We start from the raw sequence: 23,736 nt of genomic DNA, 5'->3' as shown, positions 1-23,736 counted from the left end.
CTCTTGGTTCTAACGTTTATAGTCAATTGTGACAAGGGTTCTAAGACAATGCAAAGGGAAAGAAGTCTATTTACCTAGGTGCTGTGGCACCAGATAGAAAAAAATGGGCTCAAAATGGAACACAGACCTAAATGTAAGAGTTAAAGCTCTGAAATTCTTAGAAGAATACATAAAAGTAAATGTTCATGACTTTGAATTAGGCAATGGTTTCTTAGATTAAAAAAAAAAAGTGACCAAAAAAAGATAAAAATTTGTGCACTCCAAGACACCATAAAAAGTGAAAATACCAGACTAGGTGAAAAAAAAAAAATTCAAACCACATATCTGATGAAGGGCTTGTATCTAAACTACACAAAAAATTCCTACAACTCAACACTAAAAAATAATAATAATAATAATAATAATAATAATAATAAAATTTTTAAAAAAATTAAAAATGGGCTAAGAATTTGAATAAGTATTTCTCCAAAGACTGTATACAAATGGCCACAAACTGATGCTAAAAGAGCAGCAGTTGTTAGAAAAGTACTGAAATCCAACCCACAGTGACACACTACTTCACACCCAACTAGGAACCTGTAACACAGACATCAACACTAAGAAGTGAGGGAGGGGTTGCAGCAAATGGAACCCTTCACGTGGCAGACAGGAATGAAGGGCTCATCCACTCTGAAAAAGAGTTTGGTTATTCCTCAAAATCTTAAACACAAACTTCACATTTGACCTAGGAATTCCATTCCTAGGTCTACAAGAAATTGAGAAATGAAAATATATGTCCACCCCAAAACTTGTATGTGAATGAATGCTCACTGCAGAATCACTTATACAAGCACTGAATTGGAAGCAAAAGAAAAGCTCATCCACTAAATGTGGAAACAAAATGTGGTGTGACCATAAATAGAAGTCATTCAGCCAGACAAAGGACAGAAGTACTGACACATGCTACAACACAGAAAAATCGTGAAAACATTGCTAAGGGAAAACATGGCCAGAAGAAAAAGACTGAATATTTAATGATTCCATTCATATGAAATGTCTAGAATGGACAAATCCCTATAGATAGAATGTCAGTTAGTGTTTACCAGGAGCTGCCGAGAGGAGGAAAGGTGAGTGACAGCTAAAGGATGGGGGCTTTGGGTGGCAGGGAGACTAACTAAAATGTTTTAGATTTAGATTCTGGCACAACTTTGTGAATACACTAAAAGCACCAAATTTTAATGTTAAAAGGACAGATTTTATGATATATGAATTTTAACTTGATAAAGCTGTTATTAAAACCCCAACAAGGTAAGAATACTACATTTCCTTTTACAAATAACTTTTTGACCTACCACCACTGACTGGGTATTCATTAATACTTGTTTATCATGCAGTAACTTACTAGTAAGAATTATGCATATCCAAACATGGATACTTGCTTGAAACCTAAAGGAAATGGCTTGTAGAATGTATGCTATAAAGCTAATGATGGCACAGTTATTTCTTTTGTTATTAAAATAGTGATTATTTGACAGGATTCTGATAACCAATCTACTTTATAAATGTGCTCACAAATGAGATTAGTTGAAAACCACTGAGAAACAGCAGGATGGGTTGACTACCTGGGTGCTGTCAACACTGAAGTGGAACTTGAGAGATATTTAATCCAGTGGGTCCCCAAAATAGGTGGCCATCAATATACCCCGGGGAAGTTTAAAAATAAAAACTCCAGGGCCTTTCCAGATGGGACAAATCAAAATCTCTGTAAGAAGGTCTTGGAATTTAGAGATTAAATATTCCCCTAAAGCAGGAGAGAATAGCAGCCCAAATGGAATTTTTTTTTCCATTATTGTTTATCTAGACCTGCATCTACAGCCTGTTCCAGAAGGTTGAGACTCTGTAACTCCTTTCAGCAACCCCTTGTAGCAAAACCCATTGGTCAAAAAAGGAGACAATTTATCTAATTTGATCTGGTTACAGTTTAGAGCAATTTCCTCTAGCTGATTGTGATCAGCAAACCTTGGCACTGATGGATTGTGCTAAATAGCGATTACAATTCCCTTCATGTTGCCCAGTTACATGTAATTTTGTTTCCTTGCATATTCAGTTTTGTTTCCTTGAAAACTAGGAGTATTTCTTGAAATCTTATAACTTTATTCACTCAAAACACATGCACTGGGGCTGGAGATATACCTCAGTTGGTAGAGTGCTTGCCTGGCATGCACAAGGCCCTGGGTTCAATCCCCAACACTACAAAAACAAAACAAAACATACATGCACTGAAGATGTTACATAAATATTTGAATTTAGCAAACCAAACTTCAAGAATTTTCTCAAAGCCTTCATATTTAACCTGAAAAGCTCTTCTGCTACTCTTCATGGATTACATGGCTCATTTTTTTCTTTGGAAATCAGTTTTTAAAAATTATTTTCTGAGATCTTTTTAGCCAGGACTTCAGCTAGGGACCAAGAAAAATAAATGTAAAATAAGTAAATAAATTCCTTAAATTTCTACAAAGCTATTCAGTGAAAGGATCTTTTCCCTGTATATATCTTCAAGGACTGAAAAACCTAGTGATGCAATAAAGCAGAAATAACCCCCGTTGAAAAGATGAGGAAGTACATGCACATAAGCCGATGCCTTTCTGAGATTATTCACCAAGAGCAGAAAATTGGTGTTCTGAACTGGGTAGTTCTCAAGCTTGGCTGCTTTTAGAACTCCCCAACCTCTAAACTTAGTAAATCTGAATCCTGATGGTGAGACAAAACCATTTGCATCTTTTCATGCTCCCCAGATGATCCAACCATTTCACAAAGATCAGTAACCCTTATTCCAACTTTCATTTTCAATCTATGGCTACTGGGAGAGAAGAGGACCACACCCATAAAGATGTGTCTTTTCCTAAGACGTGCCTGAGTGGGAAGGTGCTTCCCTGCCTACCATGGGCACCTATTTCAAGGCTAACCAGCGCCAATCACAGCACAATTCCTTGCCCTATAAGAAAACACCATTCTCTGAAGAGTCAATCCATCTCTCTTCTTCTTAGAGTTATATGATATAGGAAAAGATGTTATATTTATATTTGTAAGTTGAAGTTTCTACTCTTAATATCTTCCTATAGAAAAAGACATGGTTATAAATTAAAGGCTTTAAATTAAAGGTGTACTTGTGGTTTAAAAACATTTTATTTATTTTTAAATAAACAAGTAAAAATTATATATATTTAGAGTGTGCAACACGTTTTGAAATGTTGCAAAATGACTAAATTGGGCTAGTTAACAAATGCATTACTTCACAAAATCTTTTTCACAATGAGAATACTTAAAACCTACTCTCTTAGCAATTGTTAAGAATATAATTATTATTAGCCACAGCCATGGTGCCCTGAGGCTCTCTTAAACTTATTCCTCCTAATTGAACTTTTATATTCTGTGACCCACATCTCCCCTCCTCTCTCCCAGCACATGCTTGTTTAATAAGATACTTTACCAAATTTTCAGGTATTTGCCTGATAATTGTGCAAAATGGTTATTTTTCTTGTTGGCTGATGCTTTCAGGAAGTCATGCCAGAGTTCTGCTGTTTTGCTACATTATCTGAGAAAAAGCATACTAATCAAAATATCTGCCCACAAATTCTGCCTCTGAGGTGTGAGGAAGCAAATTAGATAGCATCTCTGGATCCACAGGCAGATAGCTATGAAAACAAGTTCCATATTATTAAAATTTTTCCATTTAAATATAATTCTAGATTACTCATACAACCATGCAACTCCAATAGTAAGAAATGTAAAAATTCTAAGACTTTTTATGAAGAAAATGTTTACTTTCCCCCCCAACATTGTATAAGACATAATTATGAAAAATAAATGCTCGGTGAAAAACAAAGATTATAGCTACAGAGAAGGGATCAGTCCTAAGAAAATGCTTATTTGCTTCATAAGGGCTCCTTCTACATTAAGTAAATGTTGATGTTAATGGAAATTTCTGAATTTGATTTTTATTTCTGACATACATATATATGCATATGTATATGTGTGTGTGTGTGTGTGTGTGTGTGTGTGTGATATAAGGCTGAATAGAAACTAAGAAGTCTATTGCATACATCTCTTACGCAGTCTTATGTGGTTGGACAGAAAGTCCTTTCAGCTGATATGTTATTTGAAATGAAGTCTACCTGGGGAAATCTAGGCTGTAAGTCTGATAGAAGTTCAGAGGAGAAAGAAAAACTCATATCACATGCAGGGCGGGTAGGCAAGGACAGAAACAATCAAGAGGGCTGCACAGAGGAGGTGACAGGAAAATTGTAGCTTGATGGGTAAAAGGCAGAAAAGGGGATCCCGAAGGCCGGATGTGGACCCATGTCACTCGGTTTAGATGGAAGCAGAGCTGTTCTGGTAGCTGCGTTGATGAGTTTGGGTGTCCAGGATTAAAGGTTGACTGTGGTGTAATGGTAAGGGGCAGGCATTAGAATCCACATCCCTGAGTTTAGAGTAGAATTATAGCAATTTCCAACCATGGGGCACTTACCTAACCCTGAATTCTTAGGTTTTTAATCTGCAGTTTTGTGTAAAACACTAGCTCAGTGCATTCAGGTACCATGAATTTCTCTCCATTCCTGACTTGCCAAGAAATGGAGTTAAAAAAAAAAAAAATGACCTGGGCCCTAACATAACAAAACCACAAAATCATTAATCATTCAACAATCAAAATAGCCTAAAATGAAGTCACTGAATTCCTCAGAACAAAGGTAGTATAGAAAGCACCCCCACGCCTCCCCCCAAAAATCCTTGTCGAAAGTTTAAAAAGCTGGTTTTACTGCTACTTAACAAAGTAGTAGATTATTTCTGCCATTTAAGGCTCTGCTGGAGATGTGATTAAAAAAACAATAGTGAACAATGACTAATTACAGCATTAATGAGACTACTGTTTCCTTCTTGGCAGTAACCTAGTCCGTGGACCGTGTCTTAAACACACCTAACATTTTCCAGTATAAAACATTCATAATATGGTCTCTGTCAACTCTCACCCCCAGCTGTTCCTGGTGAGAAAAGCCGTCATTAGCACCAAGACATTTACAGCTTAAGCATCAAGACATTAACGGCTCTGACCAACTTTCCCGCTGTTTGGTGCATTTTAAAGTTTAATCAGAGCAGGGCAGAAGGCAGCTTCTTGGGGTCTTGCTCAGGATCTACTCCAGTTCTGACCATGTAGAGTTCTAGCAAAAAGCAGTGCAGTCCTCATATGCTTACAACTTAGAGGTGGTGCACATTTTTGAGGAAGTTAATGACAACTTTGGGTTGACAGAAATTATGAAATACTTATAAGTTTGAGGAGCTTAACAGCCATAATGGCAGTACCACTGTTCTTATGCCACCTTCTTTTAGATTAGTTCTACTTTGGAAATTTTCTCTCATTAAGTTATTCTCTGTCTTCTCAACGAGGCATTGTAAATTCTAAAGAAAACCACATTTAAATGACTCAGACGCTACCTGCCAGAGTCAATTATTGCAGGAAAAGGAATTAAATAAACCCTGATCCCAAGATCCCGTAACTAGTAATCATTTCTTTGTTTTTCAGAATATCAAAGTGTGGACTGAGGTCTTGCTAAACTTTTTCTTTAATTAAAAAGTAGAATGTGGGGCTGCAGTTATAGCTCAGCATGTACAGTGCTTGCTTCGCACATGTGAGGCACTGGGTTCGATCCTCAGCACCATATAAAAATAAATATATATATATATATTTTAAAAAGTGGAATGTTTCACCTGTAGAGAAATAGTCTTTGTCTAAAGAATTCTAAGGGGGCTGGCCTAAGAGGCAAACACAAGCTGTGAACTTGAGTTCTCTAAGATAGTCTTTGTTTGGGGGGTGATAGTCCCTCCTCCCCACCCCTTCAGCATGCCAGCCCTTGAATAAAACTGATTTCCTTCCCACCCACTCTCCTCTGCAAGTGGCAGCTTCAAGTACTGAGTGGGCAACTTGGGTCCAGCAACAGTTGTGAGCTGAAATTACACTTATCAAAAGCTTTCCACTTAGAATTTTGAATTACACTTTGTTCAACTTCTCCTTAAGCTAAGAAAGGAATCTCTGAGTGAAAACACACTCTCTCTTAATTGTGCTTCTCTAGAGTGACTGTTCTTGCTGAACAAAATCACAAAATTGGAAGAAAAAAAATCCCAAAATTGAAGTTCTTATAAAAATAAATTTGTTATAAGACAGTGCTTAAAAAATGAGCTTTGCCCACATGTGTTGGAGTTGATATAGAGAACACAGTGTGTGGCCTCTGAAAGAACACAGACTGGTGATAGTATATCCACACAAAGTCACCGCCCTAAAGATGACTCCTGGCCAAGGGGAAAACATGACCACAGTTTCTGTTGTTGTAAGTGAATTGTTGTGAATTTTAACAAAAGGACAAATAAACTTACTCCATTAAATCAAAGATTAAATATTTAATATAAATTATACAGTGGAAAAAAAATCACAATAAGCTGTCACTAATCACACCATATTTTTGCTATATCTAACACATCACAGTCAAATGTCTGGATAGCAAAGAAATTCTTGGAAATCGGTCTATTCCTCCAATGACCGAGAACGCTCTTCCTATGCCACTTCCTTCAATTTTTAAAAAGGAAAAACCCAAATCTTTCTTTTTACATCTTATTTTATAATATTCTAGGAGTTTCAACTATAAATGGGAGGTGCTTAGAGCTAAAATCAAGATTTTCCTGCTAGAATCTGAGCCTATTTTGGTAGATGGTATTATTCCCAAAAGAAGCATAATTGTGAAAGCTAAATTCTTACACGTTAAATTCTAGGAGTATAAATTCTGAGGACATAGAATAACAGAATAGAAATATTTTGCATTTGCTCTGATTCTGCATTCCAATGGAGTACCTAAAGTGGAATATAGCACTGTATGTGACTGTGAGAGGGATTATATTTTGACAGAAGGTTCACAGCACCTTCTCTCCTAATGTTATGCTCATCACAGAGCTCACAGTTACAGAAGGACAAACACAGACTAATGTTAACTCCACTCATTGTCTTTTTCCTAATCAAGCAAAGGCTGGATAATAGACACCGCAAAGTCTCCCAGCATCATCTGAAAAAGCTGACATTCCCTAGCATTTAAAACAGAAACTAATTTCCTAAATTCAACTGCAGGTGAGGTACCTTTGTGGGGTGCTCACAGATGCTGGCTGATGAAACCCTCTCTCTCCAGGGAGACAAGCTTACATTTTCTTCAGCAATGCAGACAAACAGGATAAAACGTAAGGATGAGGATGAGGATAAAATGTAAAAATGAGGATGAGGACAGGAGCTAACGTACTATCTTCCAGCAAACAGCACTGACTGGGTTATATCAGGTTTTGGCTGTAGAGGACGAGCATGGTCACCATGAGGGCAGGTGCATGCACACCTGCACATGTGCAGAAGCCCATGTGCACCCATGAACGTACACACATGAACACGTGAACACACACAAGTGCACAGACACATCACACACTGGAGGATCATTAGGACTCTGATCCACTCCTTAATAGTCTTAATAGTCTTCTATTTAAGTTGGTCTTGTCAGGTGTGTCTACTTGGAATGTAATAAAGTAAGCCAGAAACATATACAATTTACAGCACAAATCTTACCGAGTTTTCAAATTGGAAATGTACGTTCGTAATTCATAGTAGAAAAGTGAGGTTTATGTTGGAGAGAAAAGAACAAAGGAGAGAGCTGTCTGCAGGAAGTGGGAGAGGAAATGCACCTTCACCTTCACCATGTGGCTAAAGGAACGCTGACAGATGGCCCACATGGCCGGCTTCTGAGGTTGGACATCAGATGTGGCAGGGATTCCTTCAAAGGAAAGATCAAAACATGACCCGAGGACTCTACTATCCAGGGTCGCTCTGATCCCCGCCTTTGATAAAAACTAGCACAACTAATGCATTTCTGGAATGTCTGAAAGTCGAACAATAAACCTAGAGGAGAAGTGGAAATAAAGGAAGAAAATGGAGAAATAGATGCCCTAGTGTTAGAACATTTAAACACCAACAATGATGGGCACTAAAGAAGCTGCAGACCATGGTGCTCTTACATCTGGAATTAGACTTCACAGCGTGGGGTGGCGTGTTCCCTCCTCAAAGCAAGGACACCAAACCCCTCCAGACCCACTCGCTCACTCAGTCACTCACCAACATTCATTGGGCACCTATATGCACTGGACACATAGTTTATTATGGGGATTAAAATAAATGACATTAAAGGCACTATCCACTCTCCTGTCCTATCAAGATGACTAATAGTTAAACTCCCACAAACCCTCTGCTCAGCATACACCCAGTTTATACCTTCCGTTCTGTTAATGGCGGCCACTTTCACCCTCAGCAGGGTCCTCATGTAGATAAAAGGCAGGGTCCCTGCAATGAAGGAGCCTCCTAACTTGTCCTTATGCCTCCAGTTTTGCCCTCCCACATCCATTACCCAAAACACATAGAGTGATCTTTTAAAAGTGTAACTGAGACCACATTCCTGTTCTACTTAATAATCCCCAGTGGTATCCCATCAAACTACAAATAGAGCCTAACATCGTTGGTCTGCTTCACAAAGTGCTATATGATGGTCTCTACTAATTCTCTGTGCCTACTGAAATTATATTCCTTGAAGGAGCAGAGTTTCATCCTGCCTCAGGGTCTTTGAATTTGCTGTTCCTTCCACCTATAACGTTTCCTCCGCCCCCATTTTCACAAAATGTCTCCTTGTTATTATCCATTTCTCAGCTCAAATGTTTCTTCCTCAGAGAAATCTTGCAGAGGTGCATATTTAGAAAAGTCTTCTGCCAGGTGGGCACAGTGGCACACGCCCGTAATCCTGGAGGCTGGGGAGGGCTGAGACCGAAGGATCTCTAGTTCAAAGCAAGCCTCAACAACTTAGCAAGGCCCTAAGAGCTCATTGAGACCATGGCTCTAAATAAAATATTAAAAAGGGCTGGGGATGTGGCTCACTGGTTAAGTAGCCCTGGCTTCAATCTCTGGTGCCAAAAGAAAGAAAGTCTTCACCAACTATTTTAATTATTTTTACAGCCCCACTCCCTAGCTGCTCTCTAGCTGATACCTGTCTTCTTGTTTATTATCACTTCCCCTTTTCCTTGTAGAATGCAAGGGAGAGGGTAGAATCTCTGTGCATCTTGTTCACTTTGGGTCCCAGATCAAAATATGCACTCAACAACACTTTGGTGAATACACTCATACATGCTCTGGTACACCAAATTTGGTGGGGTTATGTACTAAATACTGTGGGTCTTGGAGAACTTCTAGTTGTACAGACAAGAAAAATAAATACTTTATTTAGGAATCAGTTACCTTATATACTGAACCCAAAGAAGAAACCAATCTAAAATGACCTAGTAGGAAGCTATAAAATCAAGGCAGGGGCTGGGGATGTGGCTCAAGCGGTAGCACGCTCGCCTGGCATGCGTGCGGCCCAGGTTCGATCCTCAGCACCACATACAAACAAAGATGTTGTGTCTGCCGAAAACTAAAAAATAAATATTAAAAAGTCTCTGTCTCTCTCTTTCGTAAAAAAAAAATCAAGGCACCTGGTAAGGAAGTATACAGTACCCAACCCCATCAACAGCTCTTTGGTTTTGTTTTTATTTTTTATTTTTATTTTGTTGTTGTTGTTTTGGTACCAGGGATTGAACTCAGGGGCACTTACCCACTGAGCCACATCCCCGGCCCTTTTCATATTTTATTTTGAGACAGGTCTCACTGGATTGTTGAGGGTCTCACTAAGTTGCTGAAGCTGGCTTTAAACTCACGATCCTCCTGCCTCTGCCTCTGAGCTGCGGGGATTACAGGTTTGTACCACTGTGCCTGGGTCAACAGCTTTTGTTAGGACAATGTTTAATATCTACTTTGCTTTCTTGGTTTTTAGAATGATGTTCAGTAAAGATACCTGATGAGGATTTTGCTGAGATGCTGGAGAGTCTTTGGGGCTGCAGGGTAAGGTTATCAAAGTGGGAATCCAAGAGAAGCACCGGCCCCAACCCTCAGCTGTACCCCATGCAAGGCTGTGAATGAATCCAGGCTTTACGTTGGATACACGTATACATAATACAAAAAATCTGTACCTCAAATAAAAGCAGGGATCATAAGGGCACTTAACCACTAAGACACATCCCCAGCCCTTTTTATAGTTTTATTTTGAGACAGGGTTTCATTAAGTTGCTGAGGGCCTGGAAAAATTGCTGAGGCTGGCTTTGAACTAGAGATCCTTCAGTTTCAGCCTCCTGAGCCCCTGGGATTACAGGTGTGCACCACTGCATGAGAGAGGAATCATGTTTTTAATGCATAAAAATGTCTAGCACTTCAGGAAAAATCAAGAAAACACTATCACCACAAGGTTTAAATAGCTCACAGTATACATATCCTAAGGATAAAGTTTGTATTTTACCACTGTTTTTACTTTAGACTTTATTCTTCAATAGCGGATCAATTAATTGCTCAGTGAGAAACTGGACACAAGGAAGGTCTATCTAGAGACAAATTTCTACTATGTTGAATTCTCAGAACCCTAGTTATAGAAACCTTATAGGGGATTTAGCACTTAATTCTTATTTATTTTTCAATTTCAACATATTTTTAAAATAAATGTTATGTTTGACATTCCCATATGATACAAAGGCAAACTAAGAGAAATCTCCTGTTTTCCCTAGTACCCCAAGAGTTGCTCCCTAAATGTGGCCTTGGTAGACAGGTTTTGGAGGGACACTGAGAGACTGCCCTGGCCTTCAGCATCTGCCTGACCACACCACTGCAACTGTCCTGAGATGACATTCTTAACAGACCCAAAAGAAAAGGCAATATTAACTGTATTTGGGAAAGAGGTCCCCAAGGAGGGAACATATTAACTGGTTCCTCTCATCTGTACTGACTAGGTAAACTCATTAAATAACTTATTACCTCCCATAATCTCCTAAAGGAAGGTTTCCCTTAGCAAAGTCCTGGTAAGAAGAGGCATTTGTTGGATAATGAAAAGGAAACAAAGGGTTGGAGTGGGGCACATTTCTATCAGTGAAATTTCTGAATGAGAAAGCAGAGGAGACACAGGAAACAGTAGAATAAGGTCAATGGGCAGATGGAAGGAAAAAAATAAGAGTAGAGGGGTTAAGAGTCAAGGCCCCTCCTTCACAATTTTGTTCCAAGTTGGCCCTAAAGCTATTGTATCAAATTCTAAATACTTGTATTGTAGCTGGCCTCAGCCCACTTTTGTGGCGCTCTATGGCTATTGTAAATAATTAACCTAGGGAAACCACTCTGCCCTTTACCAGTGGCATTTAACCGGATCTATAATAATCTACGCTTTTACTAATACACTAGGTCTGAGCTAGGCGCCGAAACCAGGAGCAAGGAGGAAAGGGGACATCAAAATGATCCACTTAAATACATTTATGAAGACGTACTGGCATTATTGGATTCTACAGGTAAAAGGAGCCACAGGCAAAAAACTACCCAAAAATCCAAATAGAAGCAGGTTGAAGAAGGAAGGCTGAATGACAATGTTAGGCATGACCCATTGGAAGTTCTGAGCTGGGAAAAGGGGGGATTTAAAACTCCTGACAAACACTGCACATCATTCTAAGCTTATGCCAGCTAATAGTTCAACCAAAAGAAGGTGGACTAGCAATAACAGCCAGGGGAGAACCCACTGAATGGGAAAGCACATGTGGCCACCACACTTCTGAGAAAGAGAGTGGAGAATCTTCAGACCATTTAACAGTCTGAACACTGAGCAAAACACCAAGAAGGTAACCCACTTCCATTTTCTTCTCTCTTTTTAAATAGTCCTCAGAGAAAATTATATTTACAATGTCTTTGTTGCTGTTGCAGCATTATTCTCTGGATTCTGGCCTAAACACAATCCCAAACTACTGAAATGGCTCAAACTGTGGTTTCATGAATCTTTTTTTTTTTTTTTTTAAGCAAACCCACAACTGTCATCAAGCCCTCGGTGGCTCTCTAAAATTCCCAGAACTTACAGTGCTTTCTCATCGGCTGTTTGCTGAATGTTAAGATTTTGAGTTTAGTCGATCTTCTAAAGATCTTCTAAGTAAATTGAGATTGTCAAAATTAAAAGAATTTAAGATCCCACTGCAACCCCACAGTCACTGATATCACATGTCCCCATTGATATCTCCTCATTTCCAAATGACCCCAGAACATATCCTCATGTTTCAGACTTCAAAATAGTTCAATAAACGTTTACAGAACATCAACTATATGTAAGTGATGTTCAAAACTGCGGTAAAAACAGACCATTGAACTTAGCTAAGCCAGAAACAGAATTCAGCTTCTCTCCTTCCTGATCTAAGCTTCCAAATTCATGGGAAGACATGATTATTAGGAAATGACCTTGAAATAGATACTTACATTGTGTGTTCTGCTGCAGAAAACTGAATGGTTTTGTGTTCTGTCCCTATAGCATGCACATCAAAAAACACATCCATAAAGGAAGAGAAAGAAGACATTGGCATGTGCAAGAAGATAGCCACTCTTAGCTTTTTAATCCCATCACTTTAGTTGTGCATGACAACATGGGTGTGGTATACACACAATTTGAAGAGAATCATAAAGTTCTTTAGCAAAAGACCCAACTGCCTTTCCCCTATGTCACAATTTGTAATTACATCCTTGCAACTCTTTTTTATGAGCCCTTCACGCTCAGGTGATTCAAGGCAGGTGAACCAACAAACACAAATCCAGAGCCACCTAATAAAGACTTTAATGGAGATCAAGAAACTTGAGCCCAGAGGAATTTTACCTGTTTGGTTTCAATTGGTTCTCTGAGGAAGGCATTTTTGGCTAAGAATCATGGGCTCAGCAATAGAAACTATTGCTCTGAATCATTTCTCCTAGTCAGTCAAAAACAGCAGTCTGAATCATGCTTAGAATGGTGGAATCTCAAAATTAGGCCAGATTAAGAACTGATCCTACGAAGACTTTGGGGTCAGAATATGTGGCTCGAATCCTAGCTCCTCTAGTTACTACCTATGAGGGCAATTTCTTAACCTGGGTCTCAGGGTCCTCTTGTGTAAATGGGTATGAATGGGGTCACATAGCACCATGGATCACCTAGCATTCCCTTCAGCAATGCAGAGACCTGGAGTAGTTGGAGGTGGATTCTTGATATGAAGCACTTCGCAAGTCTTGCTTTGCAATCTTTCCTTTTCTTTCTTTCTTTCTTTCTTTCTTTCTTCCTTTCTTTCTTTCTTTCTTTCTTTCTTTTTTTTTTGGCAATGAGTATTGCAGTTGCAAACACTTATAACATTTCTCATTTTGTTCATTAAAACTATTTACCAAGTGCAATAAAAAACTCTATTAATCAACCCGTATGTCTGAAACACAGAAGTCCTAGGAAAGAGAAGAAGCATAAAATATCATGTTTGCTCTAAATAGTTTACAATTAAATAAGTGATTTTTGAGTGATTGCCAAAATATAGTGTTAATTAAAAACAGGGGCATACATTTGTCAAAATTCACTGAACTCTAATACTTAAAATGGGTTCATTGGTTGTGTGTGTGTGTGTGTGTGTGTGTGTGTGTAAATAAAAAATACTGTTGCTCAGTTCCAGCCCTTAGAGATTCTGATGAAATGATTCTAGAAAGTGTGACTTGGGCCTGGGGAGTTTTAAAACTATCCCAGGTGATTTAATGTGGAAAAAAATTAAAATAAAAAGACAATAAGATGCAAAATGGTGTAAAGTGTACCATAGGGATACTAGATTTAGCAAATAAAATTCAGAGCAACCAGTTAAATTTGAATTTCAGATAAAACACCATTTAACTTTTAGTGTATGCCCCCAATATTGCAGATTTTACTGTATGCCCCAAATATTGCCGAATTTCATTTGGCAACCCTAAATAGTACACTAAATCTCATGCAAAAAAAGGGAAGTGTGGAATACATGTATCTAATTGTTTAATTATATACACATGGCACAGATTTTTGAATGTTTTTTTCCTGGGGAAGGACACTATGGCAGGAGGAAAAAACACCTTTCAATGCAGACGTTTTGTTTATTTTGAATTACATGAATGTATTTGTACACATTTTTAAACAGATATTATAATGTTTAAAAGTAGTTCCAATAGGAGCTAAAAATCAATATAAGAAGATAAAACTAATATATGGGATATGCTTAGAAAACAAAACTGATAGGAATTTGCTCAAATAGTTTATTTTACTGTACCCTAATTTTTCGGTGAGGTTAGATGTAGGTGAAGAATTGATGATCACTTGTCAAGGTGTTGGACTATAATTCAAATTAATAATAGCAACTTCCAATTGAGTTGCTACTCTACTAAGTACCTTACACATAGTAGTTAATTTAATTATCACAAGAATCCTTTGAGGTTTTGCAAATTAAAAGGCTGAAACTCAGAAAGGGGAAGTCATTTGCCCAAGAACACACAACAGCTAATTGGCAGAACTGGGATTTGAATCCTTCAGAATCCACAACCTATTCCTTTTTAATGCCACACCACACCACACAACACAAGACAAAGCTACTTGGTAGAATATATATTCATTAAAAAGTCAGAACATATGCATTTAGTTATGAAAATCAGTGCAAAGAGGAAAACCAATGAATAAATTCATTTATGTACCATATCAGTCACTGGACGATGGATGATCATACACTAATAAATCCTTCCCTCCTTCCATCCTTAATCATTTATAAGTAAATATACTAATATATGTCACTTTGTGCAATGCTACTGTTTCAGGAAAGTTGTTTCTAAATATTATTTATGCAAATGTGATCATATCAAGAATAAAGCCAAGTGTCTGCTTTTTAGACAAGTTCTCTGTTAAATGTTTTTTTAAAATGGTGAGAGATTTTTGTATTATAACTGACCCCAGTTCACTGGTTTTGGACAGAATGCAAAATAAAATAATCTAAGAGTTTGCTAAGAGTTGATTCAGTTAGATATAACAAATATGATTGAGTAGGAGATGGTCTCTTGATATGTTTTGTAATACAAAACAGGACTGGTGGTGTATGTGTCGAGATGATGTTTTGCTAAATTACAAAGTACTTAATTAGTTAGGTTAAGTTTGTGTCAAGCCTACCTTTAGCTAATTATTGTTTTAAAAGTATGAGTAAATATTTGCCAGGGAGAAGCAGAATGTCACTTAACCTATCAAACCAGTACTGTTTTCACAACTTATCAAGACAGGAATATTATGAGATGGCTATTTAGTTCTCTATTGTGAATGGTTCTTAAAAGATTTCTTCAAAATCTGTTTTGGTCTCTACACTCTATGCATTTTGGGGTGATCCACCTTCTTAATGCAGGGGAGTTTGGAGGAGTGTGAAGAAAGAAGAATATCCCGGATGACTGTTGGAAACAAATACTGAAGGGTCATTGAACTCAACACTCTTTAAAACAGTCCACCAAGAGCCATTATCCCTCAGAGAAGAGAGCTGCAGGTTCCATGCAGAGCTGAGATGAGGCCTGACCAGTGTGGACATTCGGCACACACGGTTAAGGTAAACCTTGAGGGCCTTTTGTACAGACTGTGAACTTTCTGCCATTACCCACCAACACTGCTGAACAGGCAGTGTACAATCTTAGCCCAGGCTTTTAAACAACCAACTCAGGAATGAACATTTAAAACCACACCCCAGAGCTGTGGCTGGCCAGGTGGTGGCTCAGCTGTCAGCCCTGCATCTTGTACACACCATCTCAGGACTCTACTTATTCTCTTCTTTATTCCTCATCATAATGAGCATTTTCTTTGACAACACAAAATTAAAGAACATGCATAACATGCCGAGATCTACACTGTCAAATATCATGTCTAAAGAGCAGCAAATAAAGGAGGACCTCACATCACTGTTAGCATCCACCATGAAATGTTTTGATATCGTCCCATATTTGATTCAGTAGATATCTTCCATAATGCATTACAAACTGGTAAGGTACTGCTTGCAGTTAATCTGCATAAAACTTACATTATTTCCAATAAATTCAATTGCATCTCTACTTAACAGCTAATTTCATATTTGAAGCAACTTTGTAGACCATAAATAATGTGAAAGACAAGAATTTACTCTATGTACTTCCTCTCATGGAAAGATTAGTGGTAATTTAACTTTAGAAATAAAAATGCAGTCAAGTACTTAAAGGAAAAGTAAAATCAAGCAGGAGCTGAGCCTTGTAGTCCAGAGAGAGAAAAGGTAGTCTCACCTGAGAACCTTTGACGTTCTTTACATTTGAACCAAACCTGAACTCTAAGCTTTCAGGGAATAGAGATTAAAAAAAGAAAAGAATAAAAAGCTCTTTTTTCAGATTAAGGACAGTATGCCAGTTTTTTGAGTATGCCACATTTTGTTTTTGTATTACATTCTAGGAGTAACATTATATCGTAAAGTACACTGTGGACAGCATTTCTGATTGTAGTTTTATAAATGAAATGGAAATGGATTTATAGCACTCTTTCTTAACAGCGACAAAGCCCAAGGCATGAACACTGTTTTCTTGTCCTATGAAGGCATTTCTATCCAGGTATGAAGTTCTGCATATCTCTGATTTGTTCTTAGATAAAGTATAGTCCTATCACGCATATTAGGCTTGCATTTACATTCCAAAGAACTTCAGATGAAATTATTCTATTGGTAGAAACACCTCATTCTCTGGAAAGTTGAAGGAAGGGTGTGTTTGAGCAGGCTGCTGTTTGGGACCTCCAAAACCACTGTAAAAGAGGCAGCCTTCCTTGGCCTACCACCTGCAGAGCCTCTGTGGTGCAGCCCAGAAAAATGAGGAAGGCTGTAGTCTCGAACCCGTGTCCCAGTTAGGAACATAATGATAAGTACAAATATCTTACTAATTATGCAATTATTATTATTAATTATCTACCTGAAATACCACCCTCCAAGGCCCTGACTTTTAAATATCCACATCTATTTTATTTTTTAATTTGTCCTACCACTGATGTAAATAGTTTTCTGATATGATGTTAAAAAGGTATAGAATATAGGCTCAAATAACAAGGGAAAAAAAACAAAGATTAGTAAAGACTTATTGACTTACTTAAACCTCTCCACATGCATTTCATAAATTGATTGTCCAAATTCTTTTTTTTTTTTTTTGGTACCAAGGATTGAATTCAGGGGCACTCAACTACTCAGCCATATTCCCAGCTCTTTTTTGTATTTTATTTAAAGACAGGGTCTCACTGAGTTACTTAGCGCCTTGCTATTGCTGAAGCTGTCTTTGAACTTGAGATCCTCCTACCTCAGCCTCCCAAGCCGCTGGAATTACAGGCGTGCACCACTGTGCCCGGCAATTGTCCAAATTCTCGAGGTTAATTTGTACTGATTTTCCAAACATGGTCATTAATCTAATTCTTGTGAAACTTTATAACGAGAAGCATTTATGGCTATCTCATAACTCTGTATTGTTAGTAATTGTTTTAGATGTTTATATTAAGGCTTGAGTCCTTCATATGGATAAATTATTAAATGGGAAAAATTCATGGAATTTTTTCATGATCTTTCCATGAGAGGAAGTACATAGAGTAAATTCTTGTCTTTCACATTATTTATGGTCTACAAAGTTGCTTCAAATATGAAATTAGCTAAGACTGCGTCCCTGTTATAGAGGAAACACAGAATTAGTTCCCACCCGCCTCTGGTCACTACATCACCTTGTTTAGTATGACACCTTATTCAACATGTTTTTGATTGGCAGAGGAAACAGAAGCGATAAGTACAAATTCATTCCTGACGCTATTTTCCAATAACTTTAAATGTAAGTTCTTTTTACAGAGAGTTAGAAGCATCTTCGTCTTTTGATGTTTGCCCACCCACCTTGGTACCAGGATGGAACCCAGGGCCAAGAATTTACTCTATTTACTTCCTCCCATGGAAAGATTGGTGGTAATTTATCCTTAGAGATAAAAATGCAGTCAAGTACCTAAAGGAAAAGTAAAATCAAGCAGGAGCTGAGTCTTGTACTCCAGAGAGAGAAAAGGTAGTTTCACCTGAGAACCTTTGATGTTCTTTACATTTGAACCAAACCTGAATTCTAAGCTTTCAGGGAATAGAGGTTTTAAAAAAAAAAAAAAGGATAGAAAGGCAAGTACTCTGCCTCTGAGACCCATCCCCAGCAATTACAAGCATCTTTTAAATGTACGGCAGTTTACCAGTGCTAATAATAATAATAATAATAATAATAATAATAATGTTTTATTGAAAATAAACATTATCACCACCCAGCTTCAACAAATACAACTCTACAGGGCAGTAACTCATTTTTATGCCTTCCTGAAATAAAATTTACCAGAGAAATTCTTACTGAAAACTCTATAGTTAGGTTATGGTAACCACTGACTATTGTACAAATGAACTTGAAGAACAGTGACTCTGTTTATAGAGGTTTAATGTCTGTTCATTAAAAGACATGGAAACAAAGAATACATGAATTCACAATACCTGTAACAGTTTTGTCTGAAACTAGTAAATCTAAGGCAAAATTATTAGTTGCAGCACCTGGTAATCTAAGGATATTTGTTAAACAAACATTTTGCTCTTGAGAGTAAAGAGATAAAACCTGATGGCAATGGCTATAAAATATATTTTTGTTAATGTTTTGATTTCTGCTTTGATGCACACAAAAAAGATTTCTACCTACCCTAATGATATGAATGGCTAAGTTCTTTGTCTTACTTGATATCATTGTCTAAATTCTGAGGAACTTGAAAATGTCCTGAAAAAACAGGTTATGCTCAAAGATTAGGTGAAAATATCCCAACTTCGTTTCACACATACAGATTTATAGAAATCTTTTTCTAAAAAAAGTAATTCAAGCCAGGCACAGGACGCACGCCTGTAATCCCAGCGGCTTGGGAGGCTGAAGCATGAGGATCGTGAGTTCAAAGCCAGCTTCAGCAAAAGCGAGGTGCTAAGCAACTAGGTGAGACCTTGTCTCTAAATAAAATATATGGCTCGGGATGTGGCTCAGTGGTAAAGTGCCCCTGAGTTCAATCCCTGGTACCAAAAAAAATAAATAAATAAATAAAATAAAAAATTTGTTACCTTGAAATGAAACTGAAATTATTTCAGTGCATTGGATCAAGTGCCCTGGTGGTTCTGCAAAGAAAACCCTGTAACATCTCCAAGACTTTCAAGTTACCCAGACCCAGGTTTTCCTTATGGCAGAGGAAACAAGAAACAAAGAAAGTGAGATAATCATTTATGCACCGTTTTGTACATTTCACCATCTTGCAATTGAGTATTACTTGGAGATAAGTACATGAAGAAAATTAGGACCAAATAAAATTTTAAGAAGGAAGAAAGAAAGGAATGAAGGATGGCAGGCAGGGAGGGAGGGAGGGACCCAGAACCAAATTTCCCCCTGATCACCTATTTTGTTTTGTTTTGGGGCTACTGCTAACATAGCTGTCTTCTCCATGACACATCTGACCCAACTTTTTACTCCACATATTCAAATATCTTCTTGTGGTGGATGCGGGACACCAGTTTACTTACTCTAACCAATAAGGGTATGTTTTTTTCCTTCAGCAAAAGTCGAGCTCTTTTCTCTTTATAATTCCTTGATTTTGGAACCATTTTATTCTGTGTAATAAGCCTGTTTTTCTAGGCTGGTAGCCTGGAAATAGGACCTCATCATGTATTGTTGTTTATTTCTAAAGATAACCATTCAGAGGGCAAAAAATTACACTCAGATTACTCTAAAATTACCAGGGCACAATCAACCAAGAGATCTTCAGCTAACGGCTGTGAAGTCAGCCATTTAGTTTGCAACTGTGACATGTATGCAGAGCCTACGTTTATTTATAAACCCACCCCTTATTCTTATCTAGTTAGGCTCAGAAAAAAAGAAAAAAAAATCCACTCTTCAAGCTGGTTGAGCACTGAAAGCAGACCAAAGGACCTTTCTGCAAGAAGGGATAGTGCCCTCATTTTCAGAACTGGGGGTCCAAACTGCTGAACCCTAGATCCATTGATGTATAGGAAGATTTGAAATGAAGGTAAATTCCAGGTCATAGTGGTACCCTCCACATAAGCCACATTAGCTTTGACTGATCAAGTTCCTGTTGCCCCAAAATATTTCCTTAAAACTCCATTTTTAAGCCTGGGACTTCCATGATTTAGGCACATCTTAGAAGTTTTACTTCTAAGATGCTTGTTAGGACGTGCAATCTGTAAGCTGTTTCAGCCACAGGTACTTTAGCAGAAATCAACTAATCAGAAAGATTGGTCCACAAGTCATTAATTCCTCAGCTTGGGAGTGACAAATGCCACTAAGCAATGTAGAACAATATCAAAAGAAAGAAAGATAGGCTTGGAGATAAGAGTTCCATTGGAGATCAATTTTACACATGATTTGTATTAAAAAGTAAGTTCTTTACTCCATCCTCAAAGAATGTCTAAGATGGAAGACTCAAGGAGACAATTTTACCTGCATGATAAAGCCAACATGTAATAAGATTATTTAACCAGAGAGTAGTTCAGGGGCCCTGGAGCATGCTTAGTCATACAAAAAGCTTCATTATTCCCAATTAAGTAGGAGAAGCTGAGGACATATTATTTCTCTAAAAAGTCTGCTAATAGACATCTTTTATTTCTTCCTTAACAACATTTCATGTCAAAAATAAATATTCTTAAGAATGTTATGGATTTATATGTTTATACGTAGACATTGCTCTTATATAAATGTATTCTGGACACTGATCACTGGGATTGATATTATAAAATTATTCACTCCCCTCTTTAATTCTAGTATCAATTCATTTCAGACCCAAGGAAACAGGTAATTTTAAGGTCACAGTAATCAAGTGGTATTTTCTGCATAGAAAAGAAAAAAAATATTATTCAACATCCAGTCCACTCAGTAGATTTATCTTTACTGGTGGTGGATTTGAGGTCTGCTCTCAATAGCTGGTGGTGCTAGATGATACCATCAAACCAAGAAAAGAGCCCTTAATAGATTTTTAAAAATTTTCTTCTGTTTCTATATCCCCTTTTTCCTGGAACCTTGTGGTTTGGAGAAGACCCACCATTTACATCATCTAGTTCAGTTTTGCCTTTAAATCATTTCTTGAGCCAGTTCTTAGGAATTGTGTTAAATAAAATGGAATTCAGAAAGATTATGTCTAGCAGGGGAGGAATATTTATTTTCTTTAACCTTCTTTTTCCTTTTTCATACTTTGCAGGTATATTGTAGAAAAGACCTGAAATCTTCACAAGTTTTATGGCAAAAATGACTCCAAAGGGAAAGCACTAGTAAGAACAAATAGAACTTGCAAAACTGTGCCCTTTACAACCCAAATTATCAAACTTTTTATGTCCTTCCACAACAATGAAGATTTGAAAACTGTCATGCGTGATGTGATGGATGCTTGCTTTAGGTTTTCAAAGCTGAAAACGATAGTGCTTATTGTCAGGTCTTTAATCAAGGCTCAACATCAACACAGCTTTCCACACTTGAGGACCATGCCCAACAGTCACCTTTTAAAGAGGCTCAGGAACATTTATCAAAGTTGTGGGAGGATGTTTCCTCTGCAGGAATTATGGCCTGTGCCCATTTTGTCATATTTATTGTTACAGTTTCATACAGGGCCACACACTTTACATAACAAGAAATTTGAGCCCATAATGTCATGTCAGCTTACCTGTACTCAAAATTCAAACAACAGACACACACACACACACACACACAACACACACACACACACACACACACACACACACACACACACACATCTTTCCCAAAGAAGTATTGATGAATTTACAGATGGGTTAAATTGAGAAGACTCACAGTTGGATAACAACTTAGAGAAAAACATAAGCAACCAAATGCTAGAGGGAAAAAAAGAATTGAAGGATTAAAATCAACTGGGTTCTAATCAGAAGTCTTGAATGGGATATTTGTAGAGATGGGTAGTGTATCTAACTCATACATGAGTCATTGAGGGTTTTTTGTTTTGTTTTGTTTTATTTTTTAGGATTTTGCTTTTCTGTCTATAATAAGAACAAATAACTGGGCTCTTGGCAAATTACAAGGAGATTTCATGAAAAACACAGTTATGCAGAATTAAATGTCTCAACTGATGCATACTTAACAAAGACACCTTTGCATACCTGAAATCCAAGGAACACAGAGAGCATATAAATTGGACAAGCAGACACACAGTATGTTCTCAGAGTAATTATTTAATATTCACAAATATTTATGATGGAGAGTAAGAAGCAGCCAGATGGCTATGCAAAGAGTTACTGTAAACAGAATGTTTTCCAAACTTTTTTTCAAATAGCCAACTGGAAAGAGTATTAACAGGGAGATGAAGATGGGTGAGGAAAGGAAAGTAGGGAAAGAGAACAACATCCTTGAACTTCATTAATCGTTTGTCATTCTACTTTTTTTTTAACAAATCAATCATTTGATGATATTTTACATACTACTTATCCTACAATATAATTATTACTACAGAATTATTATTTTAATTCTTTTTGCATGTCAAGGTATGTTTTGTTTTGCTTTAGTAGGTAGGTCTTGAGGTTAAAATTGTCATAAACTTAGTCACAGCAGAGCTAGAAAAAAGCTATTAAGTAAAATGAAGAGTGAGAGTTAATTTACTCTTAAACTAATAGCGCTTGGGTATCAGTTACTAGGGCATGATATTAAGGAGCCTGAATCAATAGATTCAATCACTTCAGGAACCTGTTGGGTTCCCATTCTATAGTACTGGCACATATTCTAATTAACTGAGATACGCCTTGCCTTTCACAGGGTGGAATGGGTAAATATAGGTGAACAGAACAAACCACAAAAAGGGATAATTAATGCCATATTCATATCAAAGAACTACAGGCTAAATCGTGTCCTTCCAATTCAACAGCAACAATGATGATACTGATACATATGCATGATTACATATCTTACATTTCCCCTAACTCCTTCCAAAATGTAAATGCCATTATTAGTCAAAGCAGAGTGATGTTTACAGAGAAAAAAAAATCATTAGTCTTATGTCTACCCTCCTCCCTCTCCCCAGGGACACTGCAAGAGATGTCATTTGGTCTCATGGATTTTAGTGGTCACCTGCCACCAATAGTCCCAATCAGGATCAACTTCCTGACCTCACCTAAGAGGCCTCGGTTTCAATGATTTTCCTGCAGATCCAGCAGAAGGACCACAGCCACCTCGACGTGGTGTGTCTTCTCCCTCCAACTTGCTTCCCCTCCTTTATGCCTGATTTCAATTTTGGGAACCACTATTCATCTATCAATTTTATTATTAAAAATGAAACCAGCAAGTGAGACTTCATAAAAATTTCTCCTTTATCCCGATATCTGGCCAATGCCCACTCAATCCCCCCTTTTTTTCCAACCCCTAACTGATCTTTCTACACTTTTAATTCTCTTACATTTATCTTCCTATTTATGACCACAATCCTACATTCAAATGATGAACTGAGTCTGATGGGTTACACTGAAATTACCTGCACGTGTTTCTCCAGATTCTAAGCTCTTTAAGAGCGGATCCTATGTACAGCCTGAATGATTTTTTTCAGTTAAAAACTTCACACAGAGAAAAATTTCTGCTGGAGATTAAATTGCTGCTGCAAGTTTAACATAGTAACCAGGTCTTTTTACTGTAATAAATGCCACTGTTAATTTTAACTACCTTGACATTTTCCTTAAAGTTTATGCCATTCTACAAATAGT

General features: G+C 37.5%; 1 long non-coding RNA gene across 1 annotated transcript; it reads left to right on the top strand.

Annotated features, from left to right (window-relative positions):
* Positions 1–932: 932 nt before the first annotated feature.
* LOC308632025 lies at positions 933–23,713 on the top strand. The gene is made up of 5 exons (XR_014018415.1): positions 933–1,106; positions 15,337–15,531; positions 16,395–16,549; positions 21,222–21,291; positions 23,064–23,713. It is a non-coding gene; the product is annotated as an uncharacterized lncRNA (long non-coding RNA).
* The last annotated feature ends 23 nt before the right edge of the window (positions 23,714–23,736 follow it).

Source organism: Spermophilus citellus (assembly GCF_964194105.1).
Source record: "Spermophilus citellus genome assembly, chromosome: 12".
In the NCBI taxonomy this organism is placed as follows: domain Eukaryota; kingdom Metazoa; phylum Chordata; class Mammalia; order Rodentia; family Sciuridae; genus Spermophilus; species Spermophilus citellus.
The sequence above is the reverse complement of the archived record's forward strand: the minus strand, read 5'-3'. Positions and strand labels throughout refer to the sequence as shown.